The sequence below is a fragment of the Camelus dromedarius genome, chromosome 14 (assembly GCF_036321535.1).
Source record: "Camelus dromedarius isolate mCamDro1 chromosome 14, mCamDro1.pat, whole genome shotgun sequence".
In the NCBI taxonomy this organism is placed as follows: Eukaryota; Metazoa; Chordata; class Mammalia; order Artiodactyla; family Camelidae; genus Camelus; species Camelus dromedarius.
The window spans coordinates 9,926,363-9,950,921 of NC_087449.1; the positions used below are offsets into that span (position 1 = coordinate 9,926,363).

General features: G+C 36.3%; 1 protein-coding gene across 4 annotated transcripts in view; it reads right to left on the minus strand.

The window, feature by feature from the left end:
• The window catches only part of ADGRL2 (adhesion G protein-coupled receptor L2), a 456,641-nt gene that overhangs the window by 172,733 nt on the left and 259,349 nt on the right, over nt 1–24,559 (minus strand). The window contains exon 1 of one of the 4 annotated variants that reach the window (XM_064493401.1): nt 1,451–1,593. The exons of 1 other annotated variant lie outside the window; for it this stretch is intronic. The gene's annotated coding sequence lies outside the window, so the exon portion shown is untranslated. Of the gene's footprint in view, nt 1–900; nt 949–1,187; nt 1,253–1,450; nt 1,594–24,559 lie in introns of those variants that run through there. 2 more of the 4 variants (XM_031465462.2, XM_031465461.2) reach the window with 2 other exon arrangements.

A 24,559-nucleotide genomic window follows, 5' to 3' on the forward strand; every position in this document is an offset into this window, starting at 1 on the left:
GGGGTCTTTTGCACACGCGCACGCGGCCCCAGACCACACGTTCCCACGGAAAGATAAGAAATTCGGGAAGAGCCCAGGGGGTGGCGGAGGCAAAAGCCCGACCGAGGTGCGCAGACTTGGGAGTCCCCTCGGAGCAGCAGCCGCGGGAGGGGCGGGCAGACGCCGGCGCGTGAGGCCAACTCAGTTCATCAGGCGGAGCCCCTCAGCCCGCCGTCCGCGCTGGCCTGACTGGCATCCCTCGTGCCGACCCTGCGGCCTGGGACGGGAGCCGGCAGCGGCCCCTCCTCACATTTCGGGTCTCCGGGCCGAGGCTGAGCAGTGGCCGCTGCCCCACGAAAGGCTGAAGGCGAGGACTGGGGCTCGGGGAAGCGGGGAGGTGCTGGGACAAGCCACGCCACGCACAGCAACGGAGGGGAGATGCCCCCCTACCAAGGATCCCAAGGAATTCTCCGGTAAGCTCCAGATTTCTCTCCGGTACCTCTGCGTGTGTGAGCGGAGAGTGAGAGGGAGAGAGAGGGAGCGAGAGGGAGAGGGGAAGAGAGACGGGGGAGTGCGAAGTCCTGACACAGACTCTCCGCGAGGTCTGAACTGGAGTCACCTCCAGCCTCCTCCGCCTCCTCTCCCCAAATCCCCACCTCCCCACCCCCGCGAGTTCGGCTAATCATATAAACATATTAGCGTGTACAGCGGCAAAGGACAAATCTCTCCCTCCTGATTTTTCCAGCAAGGGGCTCAGGCAAACTCAAAAGAAGATTACAGGCAGCTAAGTACAAAACGTGGAGCAGATAATATATAACTTATTGCCGCCCAATGGCCATTTTCCACTCCATTTGAGCAGCTGCGGCGGTGATCTACCCGAGCGGGGATGGGGGAGGGAGGGGAGCGAAAGGGGACACTTACGGGTTCGAGCCGTTCGGGTGGCGGTGGCGGTGACCCAGCAGCCGCCCGAGGACAGGCCAGCCCCGGCTCCGCCGGCGGGGCGGCCGCAGGGCTGTCCGGGCGGCGGCGGCGAGGGACGCGCGCGCACGGCCGCGGAACGCGCCCCGGAGGAGGCCTGCGGTGGCTAGCGCCCCTCCCCTCCCTCCTGCTCGGCGCGCCCCCCCTCTCGGTCCCGGGGCTCCGCATCCAGCCCCCCGCGCCAATACACCCATTCCTTCCCGACCCCCACCTCCCCAAACTCCACTCACTGCGCCCTCGGTCCTCTGCGCGCTCCGCTGGCGCGCGCTCTCCATCCTGTCCACACACACGCACTTTGAAAATATTTATTTTATTTCTGGAACGGGGTGAAGGGTATTTGCGAGAGCCCGGGGGAGCGCGGGGCTCGGGCCTCGGAGGCGGGCGCAGGGGGCTGGCCGGCGGCTCGGGGCCCCCTCCCTTTTTCCCTCCAGGCCCGGGAGCTCTCTTCTCTCCTGCACTTCGGAGAGGCGCCCAGGATGCGTCTTTTACCCACCCCGTCTCCAGGTTTTCTCTTTTCTTAGCGCAGCGAGCCGGAGGCCCCGAAAGTTTTAGTTTCCGCGGCCCTCCTTTTGTGTGACTGCTCCGAGGAGAAAGAACGTCTGTTCGCCTCGGCTGCCTCCGTCCGGCTGCGGCGCGCGGGGGACGCTCCAGGGTTAATGCGTCTTTGATACCTGAGATTTCCGGCGGGCTCGCTAATGAAAGTTACATTTTTTAAAATTGCGATGACTTTTTCTTTGTAGTTACAGAGAGCTAGCCAAACTTTGACTTTATTGACTGTATTTCACAAGAGCGTTTTGTTTGTTTTTGATTAAACCCACCAGGATAAGCAAAGGAAGGAAAGGAGACTACAAGGCTTTTTACTCGCAAGTGCATTCATCGTGCTGTTAGGTCTGTTTCCCTCATTTCCTCACATTGAAACTGCTTTTGCTCTTGTCCTCTGACCACACTTCCTTGCACCTCTCTGTTGGTAGTGTCAGCAAACAGCCTGGCAGCGCCAGCGATGGACCCAAACTGAAGAGAGCAGACCAGGACGGAGCAAATCATGCTAGAAAAATGTTTAAAAGCCAGTTAAGTGTCCTTTGCATACGAATAAAATCAAACCGTAATTTTTTTATAATTACAAAATTTCTGAGCTGAAAGTGACTACGTTTTCAGATGTATTTCTAAATCACTGTTTATACTAATGAATGCAGACATCAATTAAAGAAGCATGTTTGCATTGGTTTTCAAGAAAAACTGATCCTCCAAGATTTAAAACCTCTAGAAAATAGGATGAAACTTGAGCTTCTCTGCTTTCAGAAACAATATGTACTTTTTGTTGCTGTGGGTATGCTGCAGTCATCATACTTCAGAAATCATTTCAAACAACAGTGTTATTAAAATGTCAACAGCAGACTGTTCAAAAGACATGAAGACTCTAAATACCTGTATTTTGTCACAAAGCCAGATATTTGTAGTACTAAACTAAATCCAGCTATTGGTCAAGTTTGTTCTCAATTTGCAAAAAAATGATGTTAAAAGTACATATGTACAGATAGTAAACATGCTCTTTGTTTGATTCATTATAATTCTCAGATTAAAACAATCCTTGATGATCAAAAATTTTTTCTACATACTGTATTGGTGTTTTAATATTCTCACCAATCCAAAAGATAAGAGGAGCCATTTAGAGCACTGGTGCTTTAAACTACATAAACACTTCCATTTGAAATTTCTTAGATAACATAACTCAAATGTTATCAATGCAAGATATCAAGTAGTCTGAAAAAAACACACTTATGCAGAGCTGGTGTGAAACCTTATTCCATTTTTACATCTGTCAAAATTTATACATACAACAGATCTACCTAGAAAAATTAAATCAGGCTACTTTAAACACATTGAGAAGAAGGCAGAATTATAGAATTCCCATACCTTAGAGGTCATTTATATTATAGTCTCCTCTGGAACTTTATTCCAAAGGAAATTATTTTATTCAAGATCGTAAACCAAAATGTGTCAAACCAATAATAACTTGCATTTACCAAAAAATTTTAGCCCTTTCTTTTGTTCACATTTGAAGGTTTTTCATTCATCTGAGCAAGATTCACAAGAAGCCCCAATGAGTGCATAGATTAGACTAATCCTGTTTTCTTTGGGGAGGCAAAACTTGGGCTGAAGTTTTTTTATTTAGTAAGCTTAGTAAGTAATCAATAGAAAATTTTGCCTGAATTAAGCTGCCCATATGTTGGCTCATTTACTTATTTATTTAACTCTTTCAGAAAGAACCTCAGGAAGAACCACTGTCTACACTTCTTAGGTTTAACATTCTTTAATGCTCGGGACATAAGTGAGTCACTCTCCACTATGTTCCTAAAGAGACTACAAAAAAAGGAGAATGCCTGGGAGGGGGAAGTTGTCAGAAGTGGGTTAAAACTATAGGGAGTGGAAAATGCCTCAAACAAGTTTTTAATTTTAATTCAATAGGATGTGTGTTTTATAGAGTTCAAAGGGTTCAACAGTTTTTTCCCTAAAAATATAATAAGCTTGCTGTTTTTAAAATTACATCTAGATGTATTCCTTCTCTAGGATAATGTTTTAAATATTAAAGAATTTTTAATTTATTCCTTGCATTTTACACAGAGTAATACAACCTTATTTGTATCCACACAGGATTGGAACAGAGCACTTAACTTCACTGATACATTCAAGATTAAGTTGTTAGCCACAAACCTGCCATTACAACGGAACATTTAAATGACACACACACACATCCAGAAAACATAATTTGCCTGACACTTCATGACAATTCAAAACATAATTTATAACAATACAGGTGTTATGGTAGAAAAAAACGAAATGAGAAGCTTAATAATGTCTGCAGATGTTAGCAAGCCAAGGGGAGTTATAGTCTATTATGCGTTCCCTACAATCCAATCAATGTAACTGCTCAATCTGTACTATTATTTAAGTAATGGCAAAATCATTGACTTATTCATAATACTTGCTAATTGTTTTAAAAAATAAATTCTACAAAGGACAAAGGAAACATCCATTTCCATTTGTTTTATGTTAAATCAACATCTAACCACTCATGGTGATTTCATTCAAAGAAAACAGAAGGAACTCATTAGCTTATGTGGTTTGAGAGATTGATGGGCTTCAAACATTTTAACCATACATGTTTTTTTTTCCAACTGTAGAAACTCATGTTTTTAATTTAAGCTACTTTAAGAAACTAAAGATTATTTTATTCAATGGGTTCACATATTTCTCATACAGAAATTATGCTAATTTTAAAGCTATTTACCATCTAGGCATCTTTGTTGAAAGTGATGAGGTTACTGTCAAAATACAATTATGAATAACAAAAGAATTGGCACCAATTTAAAAAATCTGAAGAAGGATGAAAATGGGCATGGTTGCAAAATATTGTGATTAGTATAAGCCAACAGATCACAGTGAGTAACTTCTTCAGTGCCCTACTCTGGCAAACTTGGATATAGATAAGCCAGTTCTAAAAGGGGCTGCATAGGGGTGGGCCTGGGTGGGGCAGGGAGGAGATCCAGGTCTTGACAGAAGGCCAAAAATTGTGTGAAGTTCAATCTACACGCTGGGGGTAAATTGTATTTATTATTTTTGCCTGTGATGAGAGCTCTGTGAGAGTTCTAAAATAAACAAATAAAAAAAATGTGTAACTGGTCTGGTTTCTAATACAGAAATAGAAATAAAATAGCTGGAGTTCATCCTAAACTGTGTGTTCCCTTTTCTTCATCGTTACTGTTCAATGACGCTTAGTGCTGAAACTAGTTTTCCCTGCTCTAGAAAATAAATATTTTAAAGCTCTAGAGCAGATCAAAGCAGTATGCAAATACCAAACAACCAGAACTGGTTGAACGTTCCTAGCTTTGTTTTTCATTTTCGCTTTGCCATGCGTGTAGGCTGAAAAGAAATCAAAACTCATTTTCCGTGAGAGCAGAAACATATGAAAGCATTTGGCAAAGCCAGTAAGTTTTTAACTATTGCCCGGTTCTCTCCAGGCTGAGGAAATCTTGGTCTAAGAAAGCCAAACCCTATCTGAAAGGTAGAGATGCAGTCTCCAAAAGTGATGACAGTTTTAACTATATTATAGGTATGATTATGGTATAGTGGGCTTAATGATATTATCTAGAAGTCTATAATCATATATATTATTAAATACCTGGCATTTTGTAATTAATACTTCTTTAAAAATCCACTGAAACAACTGGTAGCATGACTTTCTGTGCAGAGTTTATCTACGTATAACTGTGTATAAAGGATGATACTATTTTTACACCATTATGATGCTCAACAGTAAGCAAGTTTAAAAAGATATCCTTCATAATCATTGCCCATTGAGTCTGACACAATTCAGAGGTAGTCTTTCTTTCCCATAGATTGTTCCCATAGCGGTTGGTAATCTCTGCACCTTGAAGATTTTCTATAATCGTGTCTTATAGATCTTCTATCAGTGTTTTTGTCAAACCAGAAAGTGTAACTATAACAACACTCATTTTATACAAAATTGTCTATGACTTCTGATAATAATTTTTTTACCATAAGTACTTATAACCAAATATTTTCCTATTAAAGTATGTAGTTTAAAATGGGCCTCCTCGTCCCTTTTTAATATATGAAAACCTCTCTCGATAATACAGGTGAAATTCCTTTACATTTAAAAAAAATTGTTCGAGTTAAACTAAGAGTAACCTAAAATTACAACTCTTTGTTTTAAATATAAAACGTTTAAATGGGCAGTTCTTGGTAAAGCAACATGCGCGGCTTGGGTGAGAACAAAAGCAAGGCAGTGGTTAATAGTAAAGGCAACTCCACTTCTCTTGAATCTGAACCCTCCAAGATAACCAAATAGCAATTTCACAGAAGTCTAAATTGAATTTTTAGTGCCTCTGAGAACATGACTTTGATTATTCATGTCATAGTTCACTGTAGTATGACAAAACTTGCAAAAGGCTTTTAAGAGTCAGAAAACAAACTCACAAATACCCTCTTTGCATTTTAGAAAGTGAGTCAAAGATACAGTTACTTGACACATAAGATTTCATATTAGAGTACACTGAAGTTATCCTAATGATATAGCATAAAACAGTAATTATAATATATATGATTTTAGTATTTTTTAAAGACAAACTTGTTTTGTTTCAGTTTTGAAAATATTTCATAATCTAAAATTGTGTAACATGAGATGTTTGACCTTGTCTTTTTGATCCTTCTGATCATACATATTAGCTGTTACAAACTTCATTCATTATTTTTTCTCTAATTACTATGATGGTTATTTTTTAACTCCACTTATCTTTTTTTATTTTAAAGAGGTCTTTATTTATTGTATATATTTTAATAAAAAATAAATTTGAGCGTGTGGAAACTAGAACAACAATTTGCAAAGATTTTTCTTCTAAACCTATTCTCATCATAGTTTTCTTGATAAGATAATAGAATGTTGCCATCTCTATTTTCAAGAATAATTTAAATCTTTATAATTAAGTTCTCAACTTATTGCAACTCTTTACAATGCATTCTTAAAGTCACTATGAAATCAATCACTTAGGTCCTAGACCAAACAATGATGTAATAGGCATATGATTTTGTGATAAGTAAAAGTGTATTAGAAAAGAATCCGTTTTTTTACAATTAGCATCCAAATTTAGAATCATATTAAAATATCATTTATATCTCAAAGGAGTACTGAAATGATTTGGTAATGATAAGATTTAGATGAGCGTTATTCAATGACAAAATTTTGGTTGAGGTTAAACAATAAAAACATATAAATCATCTCTCCAGCTATTCTGCATTAAAAAGAAGTTGCCAAACCATCACCTGGATAATATATTCTTTGAATGGTTTTGATTCAGTGATGGAGATGTGTTGCACTGAGCCATCCACACTCTTATCCACTGCCCTGGTTACCAAAATCACATATCTACAATATAACTAAAGAAGATTATTAGTGCATTAAAAGAGTGTTTCTCTTCATTATGGGAATGTAATTTATGACACCAATTTAATTAGTACTATGTCCTTACTACCTGAATTTAATGACCCAAATTCAAACTACATATATTTCATTGTTCAGACAATGTAGAATACACTGCAAGAAAAACTAATTTCCTGTTTATTATCTAATGATAATTGAAACACAATAATTCATTATAATATATTCTTACTGTGATATGTAAAGTGGCATGTTTCAAGGAAAGAGGTTATGGAAATAACATGAAAAATATTTACAGTTTGCTGAGATAAAATCAGAAAAGAATGCTAGCTATAAAATGTAAATGTTGGAAAAATTCAAGAATGTAAACTATTTTAAAATAATATGAATCCCCAGAAGACTATCATTTATCATTTAAAAATAAGCTTATGGGTAATCAAATAAGGAATCTGAAAAATATTTTTTAAATGAATTTTGACATTTCATATAATTATTCAATATTTTACTTTCTCTCCAGTGGCCTATTGCAAAATGACTTTAAATATGATATATATGTAAATAAAAAATATTCAGGTGTAAACTGAAGATGATAATGCTGGCCTGTTTGTTTATATTGATTATTTCTATACAAGAAGAAATCATGTAATGTGAAAAATAGATACTAAATGGAATCTTTAGAAAACTAACTACTTAGGTAAATTATAGCTTATCAAAATTTGGAGGTAAAAGATTACACCTTATCATTGAGGGAAGTCTATCTTTGTCTCAATTTTCCAGTTAATGAAAGAAGTGTTTAAATACTCTGTAGTTAGATTATTAACTTCTACAAAGCTGAAACAGATGTGTGTCTTACTATGCCATTAAATTTATGATTTACATAGAACCCTTACATATTGCTGAGCAGAGGCCAGTGATTCTAATTTGCTCTAGATTTACAATAACCTGATCTGGTTTTTGTAAGTATTGAAACACTTTAAGCAAAAGTAGAAAGCAGTTGTGCTTTGTGTGATTAAAGATGCAATTCCCTTTGGAGTAATGAGAAAAGTTAGAACATGTTTCTTTCTTTATGGATGTTTCTATTATAAACACGAGTGCTATACATTATATATTTTTGTTACTATGATTTCCTTGTTTTTAATTATAAAATAAACCAATTGAATTTCACTGGAGTCTCAAATTGAAACGATGCCAAAATTTAGCTGAGGAATGTGTGCTGAGCTTCATAGAAATCCTTAAATTTTTTCCCAGGGTCTTAAGGTCTCGTTATACAAATACTAGTTCGCCATAATTTTCTAGAGCAAAATCTCTTTCTGATTAAGACCTCCACAGCAAAAAGACTTGAGTGCTAAATACATTTCAAGCCCGAGAAAATGGCATGTATAAAATTGTTCAAAACTAATGATTACTGGATTCATATAAATTACAAACAGAAAAATGTTTGTCTCGTTACACAGATAATAACATTAAGAGCACTATTATCTAAACCTTCTACTTTGCTTGGTGAATTATAATCTATCAGCTCCTAAAAATCAGACCTATAAAAATATTTTATTTGAAACACTGTGAATACTGTTTCCTTAAAAAAATCAGTCAGAAATGTTGATAAAAATACCATTGTAAACATTTGTGTGTGTACTTATGTTTATAGAAGTAAGTACATGCAAAAGTATTGATTCATTAAAAGTTTATCTCTCATAAAACCTTTATTAGCCCTTGAAGTCTTTGCCACTTCATATAAAATGATTTATCTTTTGAATAACAAGGTTCCATTAATCTGTTTGACATAGGAATTTTTAAATCATTTAAATAATTTATTTGAATGAATTATTTAAATTCTGTAAAATATATATATATGCACATGTATATGTATAGATCTGTGTCTATATATTTGTGTTCTGGCACCATATCACTGAAGAGATACAAAATAGAATTCAGAATACATTGTCCTTGACACCAGTGTGCCTTGGTGTTGCTGCCGATGTGTTCTTTGATCACCCACTGTTTGTACAGGACCCCCGTTAAAGGGCCATTTGTGCTACATTTGGCACAACGGCTGATTTAATGTCAGAGGAAAACGTATGTTATTTTCTCTATTCACTTTTAATTTTGCATTTTTACTGAGATTGTAGGTTGACGTATTTTTCAAAATGTAAGGCTAATAAAGGCAATTACTCAACACTAAGAAAACCTGCTTTCCTCAGTTCAGTGCTCTAGGTGCTACTGGAAAGTGGTAAACATACTCTCTCCCCAGAGAAATAAGTCATCTGTGGAAACGAAGGGCAAATACGCACAGAAAACAAATAAGAATATACACAGAAGTTTATAAGCAAATACACAAAACTAATTAGGACATAAAGATTTATATAATATGTTTAATATGCATGGCATTCAGGAATTTTAACTCTATACTATTTCCTCACAGACTATGCACAAAATTTTCTCTCAAATAGATCTTATTGCCCTTTTTTTCCCTGAAGATGCATTTGTACTTATAAAAATAATGAAACTGTTGAAATTTTCCCTAACTTTGGTGAGGTTAAGGAATAAATTTACAACAAGTTCTCATCAATTTGATTTTTAAACATGCAGGAAAATAAGCTTTTGCTTAAATATCTCCTACATACAACAAAATAAGTTTTATATCATTTATATGCTGTTTTTACCATTTCCTTCTAAGTCACCATACTTTTGGAAACCCGTCCAGTTTCTCCTTTGTGGTACTGTTCCCTTTTCTATCATATAAGGTTTTGGTGGGTTCATTCGGGATTTATTTTAATTTTGTGACCTATCCTTTCAACAAATTTCCTTTAACTTTACCAGGGAGGTTATTAACTTTACTCATATGAAAGTCTCAATCTATGTTTGTGACATGTAGTAACATTCGAAGCCTCTGTCTTCTCCAGTTTTTCTCCTACTTGTCCAACCAGCCATACACCCAGCTATAACATCATCCCATTTTATACCCATTATCCACGATCCTCAAACCTTAGCAAAGTCCCTAATAGACCAAAGTAGCATCATGAACCCATAGGGAGATAGTAGTAGTCTTTTGAAGGTTCATTAGACTAAAACTCCTTTCTGGAACTTCCGCTCTAGAAGCACCATGCTCCCTACCCATTTTCTTGTATCTGGAAATGTAAATAGCCCCCTAAACAACTCCAAGTTGTATGATGCAGGAAGTAATATTATGATGCGTAGAATGGTGTGCATCAATCACATGAAGTAATTACTTTACCTGCTCTCAGATTTTTGAAGAACAGTGGCTTCTTTATTGTCTAGCAAAGGGCCTGAGCTGTAATTGGTTGTTGGAAAGCATTTATGGAATAAATGAATTAGAGTCCTATAATCATAAATACTACTATAATTTTAATTCAATAAGGCAGCTGCTTGCTATCCAAATATTACAGCACCACTTGCTGATAGAGATATTATAAGTCAAACATCCTAGAAATCTTGTACAAATGTACTTATCACAAGTGTGCATATAAACACAACACAAATTTATTTCTTAACAAATTTGTTTAGTCAACTTACTGAAATACGTTTATAGGCCATATGTAAATATTTTAATATTGACACAAATTTGTGATTACAACAAAAATTAGAGTGTTTTCCAAAAATTAATTCAATAACAATGCTTGTGTGTATGTGTGCATTTAAGTAAAGAGAAACACAAATGTAGACACATCACTGAAGGAGTTTCTAGCACAATTATCTATGTGTGTGTGTGTGTGTTTAGGAGGTAGGAAATAGATCAAAGAAGGCAGGAAACTACATGGTGCATTTGAGTTTTTGAATTTAGAGAAGCTGAAAAGTTGGTTGTCCATTCCATTTTACTTAAGACACTTCTCCCTTTGACTTTTCTATCCCAATGACTTACATAAAAACATGTCTAGGAACCTCAGAAATTAGAACCAGCAGGCTGACATGAAGATTTTCAAGGGTTATATTTTGCATCCTGGCACTCTGGTCTTACTTAAAGGCAAAACATCTGACATTTTATATATTATGGTAAAAAGCATCATACTTCCATTTTAGCTCATTTATGATTCACAAAGGAAAGACCAGAACCCTACATTCAAGAGCCAAAAACCATTTTAACCAATTTTTTCCTGCTGAATCAACAGCAAATTTTATTAGTATTATCTTAAAGAGTAAATTAATCAAAATTCCCAAAGAAAGTATTCTGATTTTCTGCTGACACTTTAAATGTTGTTTCTTTTTGTTCACATTCCTGCTTTTTTAAAAAATCTTTCCAAAACATATTAGTATAGTATTTTGCTATCTAAGAAAATCATACTGAGTATTATTTTACCTTTATTTGATGACATGGAATTTTTCAGTATAGAAGGACCATCAAAATGAACATTGATTATCATAGCATTTATTACACATCACTGTACTCATTGATTTACTCCTCCCCCCACGAAAGAGCAAGCTCCTTACAATCCCACGAAAATGTATATGCCCAGCTCTTAACACAGCATATAACAGAGGTCACCAACTGCCAGCCTGCGTAAAATCTAGCCAACAAAGGTTATTTATTAGCCCCACAGATGTTGGGCCACACAGTATTTTGTTTTGTTTTTAATCTACTTTTGGCCAATTTTTAAAAATTAAGAGGCTTCAATTAAATATGGATTTCCAGCTTTTGAAAAAAAAAAAAAAAAAAAGGAAAGATCCAGCAACCTTCGTCATGCATTATCTCATAACAACACTGGGCAGGAAAGGCTTTCTCTTTTAAGCAAAACATGCGCTCTTGGACTCGCCGCGTCCTCCACCATCCCCCTTATTACCTCCTCAAAACCAAGGCAGCATCTTGTGCCACCAGTCACCCAATTTGTGATAGTTTTTGTGTTCTATTTTAAAAGAGGCATTAAAAGAAGGTGAAATATAGCTTCACCTATATTTCTGTAAAGTGGGAAGTGGAAAGATAGATCAAGAGGACTATATAGTTCACCCAACTGCCCTTCACTCACTTTTTCTTCCTGTCTCCTGTAAACATTTTAATTTTTGAGCTCCAGTGGCCAATAATTTGTATTTGAACAATTGAGTAAATAATACTGTTAATATACATTATGATAGGAAGAAATGTATTAAATAGTAGTAATAGTGCTTTACTGTGTTCAGAGGACTTACATATATACTGACTCATTTATGCACTTACTGCATGGCCCAGTAATAAAGGTATAGTGCCCCTTTATTCTTACGGATTGGCTTAATCCTCTCTACTTATATCCACATTTAACAGTTTTCTCTTTTTCTTGCCACTTGAAACCACCTTCCACTACTCTTCCACTCAGGTTTACTCCTGCACTTTCTTTTTTTCTGAAACCTGTTCAGTTTCCCTACATGGAAGGGTACTTGGGCAGTAATCAGTGATGATTTTGATTCTTCTGTATTACCTAACACCCCAGAGGTATGGTTCACCGAGGCAGGACAGATAGAAGGAATAGTCTTTTCAACCAAACAAATGGAAATAATCACCATTTTAAGAGTTAATAGATACAGATTAAAAGACTTATTGGTTAAATAATTAAGACATGCTCATTTAGCAGAAATGGTTAAGTACAAAATGGTTTAAGGAGAACAAGCTAAGCCTTTACTAAAAATTACTAGAAGTAATTGATGCTCTCAGATATGTTTTAAAAAGTTCTTAAAATTATACTTTTCAAAGCAGATTATCTAGTTAGAATTGAGATTATCTACTGAACCTGAGTTAAGAACACTTTTTTTACTATTGCAAATTTATGTTATGTTTCTTATTGATAAGTATTACAATTATTCCTATTTTTATTTTGTATTTTTGTATACAAATTTTTATTATGATTATAGGTCAAAACATTTTCCTATGGAATATAACTCTATATTATGCCAACTAGAAAATATGACTATAATGAATTACTTTACAAAGAGAGAATGACTCATATTAAACATGCTAGTTTTGAAAAATTCCTAAAAACTGTATGTTTGCATAATATTTTTGTATCAGTTAAAAATCTTGAGTAATATAAACCTTCTGAAAAGATCCTTTGTGCTCATTGTAATATTGAAATACTGCTCTCCTCTATTTAACAATTTTACAAAATTTTCAATTAACTGGTTTTTCTTAATTTTGTTTCAGAACACACAAACACCTGCCTACAATTTTGTTATCATTAAAGAATTATCTAAGCAGCTTTACCATTAAAACTTAGAACAATCATATTTGTCAGTTGTTGGGATAGATACCATTTTTAAAAAATCATCAAAAATCATTTCCCATGCAGCCTAGAAACAGATGTTGGCATATGTGATTGAATCTCCTTCATATTAGAAGTTTTCTGTCATTTTTCTCCACTAAGCAAGGCTCTTCCAAATGACAAGAACAAAATTGGGCTTCTAATAATTATAGTATTTATTTTTCAAAAGTTTTGTCTTTTTCCCCTTTTCCTTCAAAATTGTAAGAGAAAAGGAATATTCTGTTCATAAAATTGGGTAAATTAATTTGGCCAATTACTCTATATCCATGCTAAAAAGTATGAAACATTCTTACTACTATTTTTGACTTAACACAGCACATACGTTGAGAAGTGGAGTTTCTTTTCTTGATGCTTAATAAGAATCCCATGAAGCTATACCTAGGTGAAATCATTTATATTCACTTCTTATTTAAAATACTGCAATTTGGTACAGTCAAGAATTTGGTAAATAGCATTTTAAACCACTTTGCTCTGCATAAGTTTTTGAAACATCACCACGGAAGTGCTTGATATCAAAAAAGCCACAGGCATTATTTTTTAAGAATAAAACTATATTCAAAATTAAACATTTTTATTATCCCTTACCTTGAAAAAGATCAGTAGAAAAAGATCTGAAAAGGGTCTTATAAACTGTAAATTCACTTAACTTTGGTTAATGCTAATTTTAAGATGCTCTTTTAAAAAATTCAGAAAAGCAACATAACTTAAAAGCTCAGAATTTGGACCAGACCATCCGGGTTCAGATCTCAGCTCCATCATGTTCAAGCTATGTATCCTTGTGCAAGTTATGGGAGCTCGTCTTTAAATTAAATGTTATTTCCTTTCCTCATTTATAAAATGAGAATAATAATTACATGTTTTATAGTGTTGTTGTAAGGGTTATATGAATTAATACAGGTAGTACTTGGCACATAATTAAGTCCTCAAATATTTGCTGTTATTTTGGAACCATTAATAGCATGAAACAGTTGACAGCTCTTCAAAATGCTGCTACATAAATGCCTAAAACTGTATGAACTAATGTGGAACAATTCTGAACATTCTTACATATTTTTAGATATTGGGTTGTATTAGAGTGAAGAATTGTAGAACTACATTTTGAAATATACAGCTTTATATTGACTACATAAACATTTATTATCACATGTATGCCAGGGTTGTTGCTGACACTTTGATTATTTTACTTTTTTTGTTTTTTTTTTTAGCAATTTGAAGAATCTACTTGTGCTTAGTTATTTTTCATAGCTTATGATTTTCATTCTTTTTTAGTCATAAGTGCTTAGTTTTTCCTTAAATCCGTAACATTAGAAGACTCTATGGTTAAACTTATTATACTCTAAAAGAGCTAAACACAAAGGCAGTTGTCTGTAGGCATTCTAATTTTATTTATTAATTTATAACCCTTTAAAGTCCACAAATAATTTAAGGGAGATTTAAAAACAAATAAAAATAAAAGTAATAAGAATAACTAAGGCCAAGAGATAGAAGCAGTTTAAGACCTAAGTGTCTATCAACAGATGATTGGATAAAGAAGATGTGGTATATGGATACAAAGGAATACTACTCAGCCATAAAAAGAATGAGATTTTGCCATTTGCAACAACATGGATGGACTTAGAGGGTATCATACTAAGTGAAATAAGTCAAAGATAAATACTGTATGATATCACTTATATGTAGAATCAAAAAATAAAACTAGTGACTATAACAAAAAAGAAATAGACTCATTAAAAAAAAAAAAGAAATAGACTCATAGATTTGGAGAACAAACTAGTGGTTACCAATGGGGAGAGGGAAGGGAGAAAGGGGCAAGATAGGGGTAAGAGATTAAGAGGTATAAACTAGCATGTATAAAATAAATAAGCCACAATGATATATTATACAACACAGGGAATATAGCCAATATTTTATAATAACTATAAATAGAATATAATCTTTAAAAATTATGAATTACTATGTTATGTACCTGAAACTTATATAATATTGTACATCAACTATACCTCAATTTAGAAAGGAAAGAATGGTAAGGCAAAGAGAAAATAAGGATTGGGAAGTAAAAAAGGAGGAAAAGTCAACACAGGCAATTCATGCCTAAATGCATGCTAGCCTTAGATTTGCTTTTAGTCTTTTCTAGGAGCCACGTAAAGAGAGGGGCAGTTACAAGTTTCCCAGTGGTAGCAAATACACGCTCTGATGATGAGACCAGAGAGAACCTTGACTAAATGGTGAAGCTGGTCAATTCCTTGTCCTCCCATCCCCTCTCGACTTCTGGTCCATCCCTCCACCCTGTCTTCTCCACCACTGAAGTTGATACAGTCCAGTTTTGCCTCTGCTACAAAGATGTCCTTCCTTCCTTCCTCTTTTGCCTCAACAACAACAACAACAACAACAAAACACCCTCAAAGGCTAGTATCACTTTTTTCTAAGCTAAGTTACCTGGTGTGTCTTATCCACACTTCCAATGGCTCATTCTGGCAGATTCTTAATAGGAAGGAAGGCATCAAAATCCCCAGAAAGACTTGGGGGAAGTGGAGAGAAAGATCCAGGTGGTCTCAATAGAGTGTTCCCCATTTCCTCTGCCAACCTCTGGAAAACACTGCCTTAAAGCCACTGACAGAATATAACTAAATATAATGAATTAACCCTTCTGAGCCGGGAAAATGACAAACTCAGAGGAGAGACAGTGTTCTCACTGGCTATAACTAAGACATATTCTTATTTAACAGCTGGGTTCTAATTCAGGCAGTAGTTTACAATTAATTTTTAAAAATACATCCACTTTACTGTAGTCCACAGAAAGAATTTTGGTATTAGAAATTATCCCCTCATGAATACATTGTCCTAATGATATAATAAGCTTGCCTTCTCAGGTTATTTGGGGATAACCAGTTTTGTTCTGTTTTGTTTTTACTGGATTTTGTTCAAGAGGAAGGAGGGAGGAGGATAGGGGATGAACATTAATCAAGTACCATCTATGTGTCTGGCATCATGAGGACATTCTAACGTTACCCTATCTTAGGGCTAGCGTTCAGCTGGCAAACCCCGGCAAGGCTTGCTGGTAGTTTACGGCCAGCATCTGTTCTGACCTATTGGTGCCCAAGCCCAACCATTTACACATTACTAAATATTTTGGGGTTACCCCTACTTTATTTAATCTAACAAATAAACTTTCAGGGAGACAAGATCACTGGAAGCTAGAGACAGAGATACTATTCAGGGGCCCCTGGCCCCGACTTTGCCAGTTCCTCCCCACCCCCATCTCGCCCCGAGGAGGTTTTCTTGCTCGTGCTCACTTGGTTCCAGAACTGGGAAAGCCTGATGTTTGTCAACATTTTCTTACATGGAGGTGCCTAGGCCATGAGTATAAATTCTTCTAGAGTGGTGAGTTTGAGTTAAAAAAAAATTATGTTTTTCTACCCTGGCAATAGTGTCCGTGGCAGCTGTGTGGCCCACAGGGAAGCGGAGGAAGAGAAAAGCCAAGCCAAGGTACGCTGCATCTGCAGGCACCTGCTCCTGATGCAGGAGGCCACCTGCATCCAGGTGGAATCCCCTTGGGTATTCTTGGCTAAACCATTGGGAAATGGCAGCTGTGTGTGTGTGATATCTTCCTGCCAGTCTCTAACCAACCCAAAATGCTGTAATTCCTACAATAAATGAGAAATCACGACAAAGAAAATGTTAACTTGCTTAAGGTGCCTAATGGTAAAAGAACTATTAGAAGATGGGTCTTTAAGATGCTAAAACCTAAATATCTTGTTTCAGTTTTCTTTTAGCTGAAAAACCTTTTCTTCTAAAAACAAGCTTATATAGCAGGCCAATATATTAATAAGAAACAAGTATGTCTACTCTAATTAAAGCAAGATAAAGGCCAAGAGTTCAGTTATGCCTTGATCGCTAATTTTAGCAGCTCCTGAAGGACCTCTACAAAACCCAATGTTGTGCTCTTAAGAGTACAGTTGAAAAAACACTGACTTACAAAATACTGCTACCCTCAGCCCCAGTCCATGTTGTTCACCTTGGTAAATAATTCATTTAACAAACATACTGTATAGTTATTGAGTGCCAGACCCAAGGAATACAAAGATGAATAGTGTCTGCCATCAAGATGCTCACAGTCTGAGGGAGGAGGAAAAAAAAACAAACAAAAAACAGAGAAGATAAAATAAAAACAAACAAACACAGCCACTGATCCTGCGCCTTTCTGTATGGCTTCTCAGAGATGCAAAAGCTACAGGTGAGAAAGCTACAGTCAGAGAAGTTAAGGGGATGCCCTGTCACGCACCCCTTGAGTGAGGAAATAAAGATCATCACCTTGGTCTCCGGGATACCCAAACCAGGCTCTTTCTTCAGTGGGACGCAGCCCACAATCTGTTGTAAATCTTTAACAAAGTAAGCACATTGCACCATAGATTTAAATTTAAAATGCAAATCACTTAAACAAGGAGGGGAAAAAAAGCCCAGAGAAACCTACAGATTAAATCATTAAAGGTTTTATCATAATAATACCACCCTAGTCAACCACTATTATTAAATATCCATTATCTCCTTCCCTTCTCAGAGCAGCTCTGTGGGGGTAGGAAGAGCTGTGGATATTATTATTTGGATTACACAGAAGGGGAAGTAAGATTCTGGGCTATTAATGGAAGGTAACAAGGTAGGGGTGAAATTTACTGGCCTAAGGGAATGTAACCTTTTTCTGCAGTAACTATCCCTAACTAACTATGAGGCTGTGGGAGAGTCAGCTAACCTTTTAAGGCCACAATTTTCTCATCGCAAAAAAAATTAGAGGGTCCAGATCTTTCATCTTTAAATGAAGGGCCCTTCGGCTCTGACGTGTGATGAATCTGCAGGCGAGTATATGGCTTGATCAAGAATAGAATCTACCTTCTATTCCGAAGTTTTCTAGGACTTCAGGCTGCTAGCTAATATTTAGCTGTAGGGAAACGTCCTGGTTTCTTGGGCATAAAGTTTGGTCATAGAAAGAGTTTTATTTTTAATCCAATCTCCTTAAAATTATAATTAGACCACACTGATTGAAAAGTGGGTGAATAGTCCTTGCTGGTTAGAAGCTAGAACCTATACGTAAATTCTCATGGGTAGAGGAAAACTAGGGAAAAATCTAGATGAACATGAAATGAGAGACACAGAGAAGTGGCAGCATTTGTGACTGCATTACAGACTTCCTGGCTAGAAGGATGCTTTTCACAAAGCTATCAGGGCAGCAACACATCTTCGTGTTAGAGATTTTAGTCTTGAAGTATCCACAGAAACTTTCCTTCCTCGCAAAGCAAAAAAGACAATTTCTGGACCAGCCTTGCTTATAATTTCATTTCCCAGAAGGCAGAGTTAGCAGTAAGCGGAACTCCTACTCTGGACCCTATTCTGACATTCTGACAGAAACCAGTAGGTAAGATGGAAATGATTGGAACCTTGGGGAAAAGCAACCATGCGCTCCTGGAGTTCGACTGAAGCAGTGTTCTGCCTATGCAAACACAAATGATTCTAATGAGCAAGAAAATGGGGAGGAAACTAAAGAAACCAATGTGCTGCACAGAGACCTACTGACAGGCTCCGAATTTCAAACAGCACGTTGCAAAAGATGGTAAAAGGGGACAGCTAATCCCACACAAATATATGGACCTATAAAAAATAGCATCAGCAAGACTAAAGCACAAAATGAGCTGTGACTTGTGAAAGATGCTAAAGAGGACCAAAAAGCATCTCCTTAGCATGAAATGAGGAAGGAAATCAACACAAGAGTAGGCCCACTTTTTTTTTTAAAGTTGAAGTCATAAAATTCATTCATGAAAAAGAGAAAGGAAAGTGTCTTTACTCCTTTATGTTTCTTCCCTGTTGGTTCATTCATATCTCTGCTTACATGTTACCTCTTCAGAGAGAACCCTTAGTACCCTTCCTGAAAAATTCTCTCTGACATTCTCTAACCCTTAAACTTTCCATCCCTCTAATCACTGACTGCTATTATTTTACTTACTTAGGTGATTTCTTTCTCCTGCATTAGAGTGTAAGCTCTGTGAGTGCAGGGACTTTGACTTGTTCAGTACAATTATCTCTAGGCCTTGTCTGTAACAAGTATTATTCAGTAAACATTTGTTGAATGAGTGAAGTCAGACCACTGGATATTGGCTAAAATTTGAAAGACAAAATAGATAAAGGGATTATTAGAATGTAGGTTACATTTATTGAATATCTAGTAGGTATCATACCTTCTGTATTTATATGCATTCACTCATTTAATCATCATAGCAACTCTATAAAGCAAGCATTATACAAGGTTGTATAATCTGTCCCAGATCACACAGGAGAAGTGCAGAGCTAGGATTTGAGCCAAGATAGGTAAGTCCATGGTCTGAGTACTTCACCTATATGCTTTACTGGGAAACCCTGACTAGTCTAGCTGACAGTATGTCTCTTGGCCTCTGTGAATTATTACCAGACACCTTCTAAATGAGATGGAGTATTTAGCTGATTACCTTTGAGAAATAGAGTAGAAAGGATAAGGGACAAATACTTTATGTTAAAAAAAAATGGCAGAATCTGCAAACTTCAGAGCCATGAAACTTACGTTGAATGGCAGGAGAAGAGCCTAACCTAGATTATACTTAAAAAAGACAATTCTGTAAGCATTTTTAAAAAAGTGATTGTTGGGGAAAAGTGTAAATTCTACAAGAATAAGCTATTCAGCCCAATCCTGGATGTTTTGTTCTGTAAAGTTAATAAACCAGTACATCAAGGCACTAGATGTCGATATCTAGATTCTAGCAAGTCACTTAATAAGGTCTTTCTTTCTATCCTTGTGGACCAGATAGAGAGAGACATGTTTCAGGCTAGTACTATTATGTGTTTTCATACCTGGCTGAATGACTGCACCCAACGGCAATTTTAGTGAATCTGTGTCAGCCTGGAGGAAGTTTTGTCAAATGGTACACCACAGGTCATTGTCTCTGGCCTTGTCTGATGTGAACGTACTTATCAATGACGGAGTAAAACTATGAGAGGCATACCTATCAATCAATTACATGAGATTGGAAAGGTGAGAAAATACATTGGATTACAAGATCAGGATCTAAAGGTTCTTAGAAACTAAAAGATGAACACAGTCTAACAATACATAATTTGGTTGAAATAATTGTGAGGTCCTGCCTTGGGACCAAAGCACCGACTGCCTAAATTCAATTTGAGGAATATGTGACTCAGAAACAGTATCCATGGGAAAAAAAGAGGAGCTTTACTTAGCAGTGAATCAATGGTATAAAATGGTTACAAGAAGGATGAGGAATCGGAGGAGCAAAAGGAGGAAGAGAGGAAGAAGGAGAAGAAGGAGATGAAGAAGAAATAATTTGGCCGCATTGGTAAATTTAGGATGTGCATAGAATAATGGGGGATATAATCCGACTCTAATTTCAAGCTGTTCAGGTTACCATGCTCAGTTCTGAGAGCAACATTTTAGGGAATATATGAATGGAAAGATTAAATAACTTCCAGTATTTAGCATCCTGCATGATAAGGGGACTTAAAACCATCTCATATGAGAAAGGACTGAAAGAATTGAACCTTTAGCCTGAACGTTGTGTGTTTGATAGTTATCTCAGAATAGCATCAGCATAATAATAATTTGAATCATTATTCATAATTTATTATTCACTAGGCAGTAAGCTAAACATTTTACATTAATTAATGCTGGCCACAACCCCAAGAAGTGGGTTCTAGTTATAGATTAGAAAGTTGAGGAGATTAAGTAACATATCTGAGGCAATAAATGCTAGCAAGTGGTAGTGCTTGAATTTGAACCCAGGTCTATCTTCCTCCAGTGCTGCCCACTTATCCTCTACAGCAGATTGTCCCCCAGTAGATAGAAATTAAATTATATTATGTATGTGTGTATGTTTACATATGATAAAATTATGTGAAATAACAGAGTATCAAAACTATTTAGGGGAAAATAAATACTGGAACTAGATATATCAAAATTTAAAATGTGGTTGTTTTCAGTACTGGGAATGTGGCTAGTTCCTTCTTTTATCTAGTTCTTTTAATTATCCAGATCTTCTTTAGTAAGCCTATCCTAATTTCATAAAATATCACCTATATTTTTTGAATTAAAAAATTATTAAATTATTATGTGAAAGAGGGATTAGCTTTGTTCCACATGGCCCAAAGGGACTGACTTAAGATGCTGCAAGATACAATGAAGCCTATTTCAGTTTAAAAACAGAACCTCTTGCAGTCAAAATTTTTCAAAGATGTAATATCTTGATAGAAGAAAGTGATTTTCCTGTTCATGGAGATGTTAATCCAAATCTGGAAACACTAAACTTTTATTGTTCTATGTGGTTAAAATGATAATCCAAAGGATCCAACAAGGTTAAAAATATAAACCAGGAAAAAATAAGCCAACGACTAGGTAGCTCGTTAGTATATTAGTTTATACTGAGGACTTTGAGCCTGCGTAAGGGGCCTTATTTTATAAGTACTTTTAATAAAATATTTGCATAATGAATACATAAATGTGTACATTAAGAATAGGAAAAATAGACCATGGATAATACGTAGTTTTTGCACCAGCCTTTTTATAACGTATATACAAGCAGCAAAGACTGTCAAAGAGGTCACGCTCACTGGTTCGTTCAAGGGCCAGGGTTCTCCTGGCTGTTGACATCTGAGCACAGAATAAGTGGTCCCTCCCTCCAGGAAGCATCATCTGGGCATGACCGCTTCTCACACACTCTAGCTCTCTGCCTTCATTCCAGGCTCCTGTTATCATCCCACCTTTTTTCTTTTTAAAACCAGGACTTCTATTAACTAAACCAAAAACTCCACAAAATCAGGAATCATGTCTCTTTTGATCCTCCTATATTATATAATGTTTCTTATAATAGATTCAAAACAAGTATCAATAGGATTGATCAGTTTGGCAGATATATTCAGCAAGTTTTCCTTTTGTTATCTAAGTATGGTTAGAAAGAGGGCTTTTGATTTCAAGTACAGACTAACAGCGGAGCTTATCTCTAAGGACTGCCATTATTATCACGTTTCCTATCTATGAGTACATACAAAGACCCACTGCTTTAGTCTTGAAGCTGGTTTTTATTTAAGTAAGAAAAGTAGTGTGATTTCTCTTTTCAGAGTATAAAGTTGTCAGTTTTTACCATGTGATAAGTGTGTAAATTAAGTTTATAATATAGAGAGCTGGAGTAGAATTTGAGACATTACTTCCTCCTTTTCCAAGGTGAACTCTTAAACTCACTTTCGTTTGTGGGCCTTCCATACAATTTGTATCAATATGAATAGGGCCAGTCCACGAAACAACTACAAGAGAAGTGAATGTTTCTGCCAGTTCTTTCATATAGTTGGAGGCAGTAGCGAAGAGAACATCCTAGTGTGGAACCTGCTTAATGAGTTTCAGTGAACAAACCACATAAGCTTCATTTATTTTTACTATTATTAAGGTATCTTTATGGCATTTTTGTAGCTTCTCAGGAGATGGATGTAATCTACAATAGATATAGGCCTTCAACAAGAAAATTCTAGAAATATATCACTAATTAATTAGATTTATTACTCAAAAAACACTGTGATAACAGAAGGCACAATAAGACAGAAGACCAAGGTAGGAAGTTTGGGGGAAGCTGTCACATGATCATTAATAAAAAGAGGGGCAAACAAAAGTAGCAGTTGTCCATTACTTAGAAGATCAGCTTAGGAATATATTAAAAATACCAAATTCTAGCTCACAAGCCTGTAGATTCTGATTCAACAGATAGGGTCTGGGGCTCAAAGATCTGTAATTAAAAAATGCCACCTGGAGTTCTGATGCACAGCCAGGTCTAGGAACCACAGACTATACACTGAGCGTAAGGAGAGACTACAGAGCAGACTTTGTCCTCAACAAATTCACAGTCTAGTGGGTTTGCTAGCATGCCTATGAATGCTTGAATTAGAATGATGAGGAGCTGATGGTTATTAGAATATTTCAAATAAGAAAGTCAAAGCATAAATTTAAGGTAGTAATAGTGGAAGTAAAGTAGAAGATATATTTGAAAGCAATTTTATGGGTAGATTTGACAGACAGGGTTATTTCTTCTGAGAACTTGTACCCTGGCTTATAGATGACCACCTTCTCTCTTTGTCTTCATGCCATTTTCCCCTGTATGTGCCTGGATCCTAATCTCTTCTTAAAAGGACACTAGTCATATTGCGTTAGGGGCCACCCCTAATGACTTTATTTAACCTTAATAACTTCTCCAAAGACTATCTGCGAATACAGTCCTATTTCACTAGGAGTTTGGACTTCAACACATAAATTTTGAGGGGGATAAAATTCAGCCCTTAACACCTAACTAGAAAATAAAAGAACAGCCAGGTCCTTAACATAGCACAAAATGCTCAATAATTTTTACGCTCTTCCCTCACATTTCAGTCCTTCAGGCCATGTAAAATTCAAAGTAGAAAGTAACTGGAAAATAATACTACATCCAGAAAGGGCTTCTTGATGGACTCCGTCTAGACACTAGAAGTTTAATCATCAACATACTACTGGTTCTAAACCTTGTCATAAGGAATAATCTTACTTTGACCTGCCTCGGGAATAAATTAGAGGGGAGAGGTTTAGGCAGGGCTTCAAAAGAGCTCACCCAGGAACTCTTCCCAACTCTCTTACCTTATGGTGGAAATGGTATTAAAGGTATTATTCATCCATTGCCTCTTATGACTTCCAGCATGCAGGAAAACCATCTCAGAATTTAATTTTCTTTATACAAGGGTATCAGGAATGTTTTGGTTGCAAGTTACAGAAATAAATCAAATAAGCTTCAGCAAAGGCAATTTATTGGTTCATGGATCCCTGGAAAGTTTAATAACTGGAATTAAAGCTCAGAATCAGTCTTCCTTGGGATTCATCGACCAATATATTCTCTCTGTGCCTAAGAGTTTGTTCTGTGATTCCAGTTTATAAAATTGCAAGGACGGATTATGATTGGCTCAGCTTTGGCCAAGTGCCCAACATTAAGGTCAATCAGGGGTTCAAGGTCAAGTCAGAACATAAATTCTTTTAAATGTAAAGATATTTGAAAGTTCATGAGATTTTGGGGGAAAATACGCTGCACAAATAAGAGCTATTCTAATAATTTATAATATATTTATCATTCTGAGCATTTAGCTAAATAGAATCTGTCTAAAATAATATTAAAGTTCTAAAAAGATCTGTATGATAGTCATCAATATATATTTTGTTATTTTTAGTTTAATACAATATTTATGATTGTACTTGTTTGTTTAAAGAGTAAAGAATCTATTCTTATTTCTGCTTTTATTTTTTTTGTTCACTGCAGTTCTTGTAACTTGAAAGACAAATGTTGAGATCAAATTCCATTTCAGGGTAACTAGG